The following is an 8,630-nucleotide window of genomic DNA, read 5'->3' as shown; positions in this document are numbered from 1 at the left end:
GAACAGTGCCTGGCACACGATAAGCACTTAAATACCATAAAAAAAGGAGTCCAAAAAGGTAGAGGGTGCTGGAACGTCCATTGGTCCATTTTCAAACACGACGGTCAGGGTCAGGGGTGGTGACTAGTTCTTATCTCAAACCACTGAGGGAAGAACAAAGAAAAATGGGTTTAATTGCAACTGGGATTCTAGGAAGAGAATTTCCCACCGTCAAGTTTCACCTAATCAGTCAGTGGTATTTACTGAGCGCTCACTGTGTGCAGAACACTTACTAAGCTCTTGGGAGGGTACAATACAGTAGAGGTGGTATATGTGATCCCTACCCACAAGGATAATAATGATAATGGTATTTGTAAAGTACTTAACTATGTGCCAGGCACTACTAAACTAGAAGCAGCGTGGCTCAGTGGAAAGAGCACAGGCTTTGGAGCCAGAGGTCATGAGTTCGAATCCCAGCTCTGCCACTTGTCAGCTGTGTGACTGTGGGCAAGTCACTTGACTTCTCTGTGCCTCAGTTACCTCATCTGTAAAATGGGGATTAAGACTGTGAGCCCCACGTGGGACAACCTGATTCCCCTGTATCTACTCCAGCGCTTAGAACAGTGCTCTGCTCGTAGTAAGCGCTTAACAAATACCAACATTATTAAACAATGGGGAGGATACAAACAGATTGGGTTGGACACAGTCTCTGCCCCATGTGGGGCTCAAAGTCTCTATCCCCATTTTACAAGATGAGGGAACTGAGGCCCAGAGAAGTGAAGTGACTTGCCCACAGTCACCCAGCTGACGAGTGGCAGAGCGGGGAGTAGAACTCATGACATTCTGACTCCCAGGCCGGTGCTCTAGCCACTACATCATGCTGCTTCTTTCTAATCATTTATTCCATCGTGACTGTGGGCAAGTCACTTCACTTCTCTGGGCCTCAGTTCCCTCATCTGTAAAATGGGGATTAACCGTGAGCCTCACGTGGGACAACTTAATAACCCTGTATCTACCTCAGCGCTTAGAACAGTGCTCTGCACATAGTAAACGCTTAATAAATACCAGCATTATTATTTATTGAGCACTTACTGCTTATTGAGTGCTTACTCTGTTCAGAGCACTGTACTAAGTGCTTGGAAAGTTCAATTCAACAACACAGAGAGACAGTCCCTGCCCACAGTGGGCTCACAGTCTAGAAGGGGGAGACAGACAACAAAACAAGTGAACAGGCATCAATAGTATCAGGATAAATAAAGAGAATTGTAGCTATATACCCATCATTAATGAAATAAACAGAATTATAAATATGTACGTATAGACACGCAAGTGCTTTGGGGCGGGGGGAGGGGGGTAGAGCAGAAGGAGGGAGTGAGGACGATGGGGAGGGGGAGCAGAGGAAAAGGGGGGCATAGTCCAGGAAGACCTCCTGGAGGAGGTGAGCTTTTAGTAGGGCTTTGAAAGGGGTGAAGTGTGCTAGTTTGGTGGATCTTACAGTCTAGAGAAGGAGACAAATTGAAATAACAGGTAGGGGAAAGGGTAGAGTATATGGATACGTACCTAAGTGCTGTGGTGGGGAGGGGGGGGAATCAGCAAGAGCCCTTAGAGGTTATAAATGAACTGCCCTGGAGGTTTCTAAGTGGGCTGGTACTCTTCTGGTTGATTGAAAGTACGCCATCACGATGATTGCACAGTAAATGATGGGCTCACGGCTGAATGGGACACCGCTAATCAGAGTGGTCAAGGCCCTCTCGCTGATCTCCACTGCTGAGTTTTTTGGGGAGGAGGGAGGCAGCATGTCCAGATGGGAAGAGCAGGGGCTTTAGAGTCAGAGGATCCGGATTTTAGCTCGTCGCGGACAGGGAATGTGATTACTGCGATATTGTACTCCCCCGGGTGCTTAGTACAGTGCTCTGCACACAGGAAGTGCTCAACAGATACGATTAAATGAACGAATAACCTCTGCGCTACCACTCGCCGGCTGCATGACCTTGGGCATCTCACTTCTGTGACTCGGTTTCCTCATCTGTAAAACGGGGATCCAATAATCGATCTTCCCCCCTACTTAGAAAAAGGTAAAGCGGCTAACGTGGAGTAACTGTGGACTCTTCCTCTAGCAGTCTGCACCACTCCGAGGATAGAGATGGGCAGCCCAGGTGATCTTAGAATAGCAATAATACTAATGATGGTATTTGTTAAGTGCTTATTATGTGCCGATCACTGTTCTAAGCGCTGGGATAGATAAAGAGTTAGCGGGTTGTCCTAAATGGGGCTCACAGTCTTAATCCCCATTATACAGATAAGTAACTGAAGCACAGAGAAGTTAAATGACTTGCCCAAAGTCACACAGCTGACAAGTGGAGGAGCCGGGATTAGAATTTACGACATCTGACTCCCAAGCCTGTGTTTTTTCCACTAAACCACGCTGCTTCTCTTATGGCATCCCTGGATCTGTTCCATAATAATAATGTTGGTATTTGTTAAGCGCTTACTATGTGCAGAGCACTGTTCTAAGCGCTGGGGTAGATACAGGGTAATCAGGTTGTCCCCCGTGAGGCTCACAGTTAATCCCCATTTTACAGATGAGGTAACCGAGGGACAGAGAAGTGAAATGACTCGCCCACAGTCACACGGCTGCCAAGTGGCAGAACCGGGAGTCGAACCCATGACCTCTGACTCCGAAGCCCAGGCTCTTTCCACTGAGCCACGCTGTCCGGCATGCCTCGCTGATAATAGGGCTTTGATTGACATTTAGTAAGTACCTCCTGTGTGCTGAACGCTATACTGAGCACTTGGTAAGGTACAAGTAAAAGATGTGGTCCCGATCCTCAAGGTGCTTATAATCTAATGGAGGTGACTAACTCTCACGTCAATAAATCTACAAATCATCCTGCTGACTTCCAATCCCCAGAGAGATTTCAAGACAGTTGGAGGTTGGGTGTTTGGGTGGTCCAGAGGAGATGAGCCTCATGGCTTCACCTCAGGTTGTGGGTTTGGAGTTTCCAAGGGGGTCAGGGAAGCAGTGTGGCTCAGGGGAAAAAGCCCAGGCTTGGGAGTCAGAGGTCGTGGGTTCAAATCCCAGCTCTGCCACTTGTCAGCTGTGTGACTGTGGGCGAGTCATTTCACTTCTCTGTGCCTCAGTCACCTCATCTGGAAAATGGGGATGAAGACTGTGAGCCTCACGTGGGACAACCTGATGACCCTGTATCTACCCCAGCGCTTAGAACAGTGCTCTGCACGTAGTAAGCGCTTAACAAATACCAACATTATTATTATTATGGTAGTTCTCCTGTCCTGACCCCTATTCTGGAAGTTGTTGGGGATTCAATTATTATTGCTCCTTCAGCCTTCTTTATGGAGGATTCTGGGCCTGCGCTAACTCCTCTCTCTAGCAAAGGGATCTTGATTTTTTTTTTTCCTTGAAGTCACTGCCTCTCAAGGGGGAAACAAACCCCTCCCGGCACTCAACCTCGGGTGATTCTGACCCACTTCCTGGCCTTGGATAGTGCGGCCTCACTGATAAAAAAAAAAAATTCAATAAATGAGGCAGCATCCAAGATCCACACTGTCCCCACCCTCTTCCTTCCCAACCTTGACCATCTTCTCTTCCCCTCTCTATTTTGGCAGTATCCCTCTCCAGCAAATGGATTTCCCCCCTCTCAGAGGTTCCCTGCTGGCATGCTTTCTCCCGATGATGGAATAAGAAGATAAAGGTGTGAGCTGTAGTGGGCAGGGAATGTCACCGTTTATTGTTGTATTGCACTTTCCCAAGAGCTTAGTACAGTGCTCTGCACGCAGTAAGCTTAATAAATACGACTGAATGAATGAAAAGAAAAGGCTGAGTTTATTAAATGTCCTCTGGGTGGGATGCCTGTTTATTCCTTAGGTCCCCGACACTAGAGGTTGTGGTAACTATATAAGTCAGTCGTATTTACTGAGCAATTGGTAGAGCGCGTAGCCAACAGGTTTGATCAAGTCAGGAAGTGCAATTGGGGAATTGGCCCCAACTCATGTTTTCCAAAAAGACCACAGTGTCGTTTTGCTTCTGAGAAATGAGTGTTACATTTCAGGTTTTCTGCTCATTTACACACACACACACACACACACACACACACACACAGAGCATCAAGGTCAAGTCAAACCCCCGCCAAGTGTTTTTGTTTCCTTAAGCCGTACGAAAGCTCTTACTAAACAAATCTGTGTTCCCCTGGGCGGCTCACAGGCGTCTAGGAAGGCAACGCAACGCAATGTCTGTCAGTCAGTATTTGTTACCGTCAACTTTCTCCTCTCATTCCACCTCCCACTTATTGTCTTCTTGGGGCACGTTTTATTCCTTTTCTCTAGGCGGAGTCATTAATCTTTTTCCCAGGCACACCAGCCAATGTGGCTCTGACAGCTGGGGTCTTGACTTCCCCCCATGCGATGGAAAAAGCGGCTCTATAGCCCTGAAAACCTCTATGCCTCACCGGTTTCAGAGCTTTGATTAGAAGGAGAGAGAGAGAGGGAGTGAGGTCACATGAGTAAAAGATGATGGAGTGGAAGGAGGAGAGACACATTGGCATCTTAACTCCCAGAAGGAACTCTGAGCTCTGCCGAAAAGGTCAACGTGTTTCTGAATCATCCGCAGCGCTCTCTGACACCAAAATATACTCCGTCCAATGCAGAGTTACTTGATAAAGAGGCTAATGAAGTGGAAAGATATCAGCGGAGCAAAACAGGCCATGCTCACGTTGACATCCCATGATGCCACGTCCTGTTACCATGGAAACCTGGGAAGGGCTCTCTTTCTTTTTCTTTCTCTTCTTTTCTTTTTTCTTTTCCTTTGGAAGGACTCTCTCCCCAGTAACCTTGACCTTTCGCGTTTGCAGCCAGAGATAAGGAATCCCATTTTCCCCTATCTGGTCGTGTCGGGATCGTGGTCATCTCCGGATCCGGGATAGAGGAGGACGGTCGGGTTGTTTCGGGGCCGGCAGATCCGATAAGTCGGGTGGTGGGGGATGGCAAGAGGAGGCTGGTTCATTAAGGCTGATATTGCAGAAGAGATTGTTTTCTGAGTAATGAATTCTATATGCTTCAGAAACACAAATGTAATTAAAGGAGGAGACAAAGAAAGAGATGGATGAAAGACAGGGGAGGAAGGAGAGGGGTGAGATGAAGTAGCTGGGGGGCATCGATTATGGGTTAGGAGCTTCTACCTCGGCATTTCAGGGCCATAGGCGCGAATACAGAGGTTCATTGTGTGCTGGGATTACCTGTCATCTGATAGCTATATGGAAATCTTCATTAGAGCAGCTGGTGTCAGATTATTAATGGGCTATGGCAAATGGAGAGTGATTGGGGAAGAGTTTAGAGAGAATGTGGGTATTTGGCCTTGAGTTACAGAGCGGGGAGGATAGATACAGAGAAGGATTGGGGGAGAGAAAACACTGGCGGCCACTAAATAAGAGACACGGCAAGGCGGGATGTTTTTCTGAAGGAATTCAATGGGACCGGTCCCCTCGTTCCTTCCACGGTCAGTGGTCGAGGTATTCCAGAAATGCGAAGCCAGATCACGGTCAGGGCCTGACCAAGGAAGGACGGGGGAGAGCAGGTTGCCGTGATGATGGTGGTGCTTGAGGAGGAGATTACGAAGCTGGGGGGTTGGGGGCGGGGGAGAGTCTTGAAAAACGCTCCGCCTCCCGTCTGCTGTGTGGCCTTGGGGAAGTCGCTTCACTTCTCTGCGCCTCAGTTCCGTCCCGTGTAAAATGGGGATTAAGAATGTGAACCCCATGTGGGTCAGGGACTGTATCCCAGCTGATCAACTTGTATCTACCCCAGCGCTTAGAATAATGCTTGGCACATAGCAAGCGCAGAACAGGTACCATAGTTATTATTATTAACAAGATGGGGATTAAGACTGTGAGCCTATGTGGGACAGGAATTGGGTCCATCCCGATTATCTTGAATCTACCCCATCTCATAGGAGAATGTCTGTTATTATATCATTAACACCTGTTTTGGGAAGAAAGTGGATGTAAGCAATTCTTTTAGAGAGAAGCAGCGTGGTTTAGTGGAAAGAGCACGGGCTTGGGAATCAGAGGTCGTGGATTCTAATCCCGGCTCCACCACTTATCAACAGTTAATAATGATGGCATTTGTTAAGCGCTTACTATGTGCAAAGCACTGTTCTAAGAGCTGGAGAGGATACAGGGTGATCAGGTTGTCCCACACGGGCCTCACAGTATTAATCCCCATTTTCCAGATGAGGTAACTTAAGCTCAGAGAAGTCAAGTGACTTGCCCAAAGTCACACAGCTGACAAGCGGCTGATCCGGGATTTGAACCCATGACTTCTGACTCCCAAGCTCGTGCTCTTTCCACTGAGCCACGCTGCTTCTGATAAGTCACTTCACTTGTCTGCCTCAGTTACCTCATCTGTAAAATGGGGATTAAGACTGTGAGCCCCAAGTGGGACAACCCGATTATCTTGTATCTACCCCAGTGCTTAAAGCAGTGCTTGGCATGTAGTGAGCTCTTAACAAATACCATCACCATTATTATTAATAATACATTATTATTATTTTAAAGGGCACATGCCCTTGCAGTTGTCACCCTGACCACAATTCAGTCTCATCACCAGGTTTGAACAGAGATTACAGAAGAAAAATTCCAATTAGAGTGAGTGGGGCCACTAAACCTTGCACCAAAAGGAAACTGTATAGGTTTGCCCTCTTTCAAGGCTCTCTCCCACTCCATTTTTACCAGAATTAAGGTCCTAGAAAGATGACGGCTCCCTAATACAATTCCTCCCCGTCTCCTTCCACCCAGGCCAGATTACCATTTTGAAAAAAAAACACCCATCAAACCCACATATAAAACAAACCAACAAACAAAACACACCTCAGGGAGAAGTGGAGTGTTTGAGATGAGAGATTTCTTTCTGTAGGGCAAGGTAGGAGACAGCCTGAATGGCTGAAGATGAGTTGAGGATGGACAAGAACTCAGATTAACTGCTCATGAAATAACATTCCTCGGGGATTTATGTTTTAAGAATAAGATGGCTTGCGTTTGTGAAAGCTCTTTCGGTAGGGAATGGATGGGGCATAGGCCTGGGAGTCAGGAGGTCATGGATTCTTATTCCCTCTCTGTCTCTTGTCTGCTGTGTGACCTTGAGCACGTCACTTTACTTCTCTCTGCCTCAGTTACCTCAGCTGTAAAGGAGAAATTGAGACCGTGAGCCCCACGGAGGACAGGGACTGTGTCCTACCCAATTTGCTTGTCTCCACCCCGGCGCTTCGTACCTGGCACGTAGTAAGCGCTTAACAAAACCACAATTATTACCGTTATATGACCTTACCAGCCCATTTTTTTGGAGACTTTTATTTCCCTTTCTATCCTCAGACAGGCAACGCTCCAAGAGGATTAAACTGTCTCTGAGTAGAAGACCGCAATAATCCTTTTGCCATTATTAGGAATAATAATTTTGTCTTAAACAAACATCAAAATAAATACAAATAAAATTAGCGGTGCTGCTTAAAATGTTTTACTTAATTACAAGTTATGGTGTTTGCATCCTGGGGCTTAAGTGAGTAATTTTTAAGAAACTGCACAACAAAAGAGTAAATGTGTGGAAATCAAATAATTGGTGTTTCTGAATTGCTTGGCTAGTAGGATGGTTGGGTTTTGATAGAGGCTCTAAATGCTGGCAGCGGGCAAGATCCAATCCTCAGTGAGAGTGGCAGGATGATGCAGGGCCTGGTGCTGTTTTTTCTTTTGCCTCCTTGTCTCATGGTCCTGATGAAGGTTTGCCTCCAAGAGCGTCATCTCCTTCTTGATGACTGGGCCCCAGGCTGCTCTCCCTGAGGCATGTAATTGTAACTCATGATTTTTTGACTCCTGCCAGCGTGACTTAGAAGATAGAGCACGGGCCTGGAAGTCAGAAGGACCTGGATTCTAATCCCAGGCTCGGCCACTTGTCTGCGGTGTGACCTTGGGCAAGTCACTTCACTTCTCTGTGCCTCAATTATGGGGATTAAGTCTGTGAGCCCCCCCCATGGGACAATCTGATTATCTTGTATCTACCCTAACGCTTAGAACAGTACTTAACACATAGTAAGCGCTTAACAGATGCCATCATCATTATTATTATTAGAGGAGACAGACGTTAATAAATGAATAAATGACAGTTCTGTACATAAGAGCTACAGGGCTTGCGGGATGATGAATGAAGGGAGCAAGTCAGGGCAACAGAGAAGGGAATGGGAGAAGAGGCAAGGAGGGCTTAGGAAAAAATGTGGAATGCTTCACAAATTTGAGTGTCATCCATGCAGAGGGCCTACGCTAGTCTTCTCTTCACTGTTCCAATTTTAGTATAAGCGCTACAGAAGCAAGAACTCCCAGGAGCTCCTGAGGAAACGATGGGCGGATTAATATAATTGTGCTTTTGAGCGTTTACCATGTGTTAAACGCTGTACTAAAGCACTGGTCATCATCATCATACGCCCTCGAGTCGTTTCGAATTCATGGTGACTTTATGGACTTTGTATCCACAGAGTTTTCTTGGTAAAAAAATACACCATTGCCTTCTTCTGTGCGGTAAAAACTTAAAGTCTCTGCCTTTGTCTCTGATCAACATTTTGATCACTTGATCATCCGTCTTCGACTCTTTCCCGT

General features: G+C 46.7%; 1 non-coding gene across 1 annotated transcript; it reads right to left on the bottom strand.

The window, feature by feature from the left end:
- Nucleotides 1-8,244: 8,244 nt before the first annotated feature.
- Nucleotides 8,245-8,347, bottom strand: LOC114817411. Its single transcript, XR_003765269.1, has one exon. It is a non-coding gene; the product is annotated as a U6 spliceosomal RNA (small nuclear RNA).
- Nucleotides 8,348-8,630: the final 283 nt, after the last annotated feature.

The sequence above is a fragment of the Ornithorhynchus anatinus genome, chromosome 1 (assembly GCF_004115215.2).
Source record: "Ornithorhynchus anatinus isolate Pmale09 chromosome 1, mOrnAna1.pri.v4, whole genome shotgun sequence".
Taxonomy (NCBI): domain Eukaryota; kingdom Metazoa; phylum Chordata; class Mammalia; order Monotremata; family Ornithorhynchidae; genus Ornithorhynchus; species Ornithorhynchus anatinus.
The sequence above is the reverse complement of the archived record's forward strand: the minus strand, read 5'-3'. Positions and strand labels throughout refer to the sequence as shown.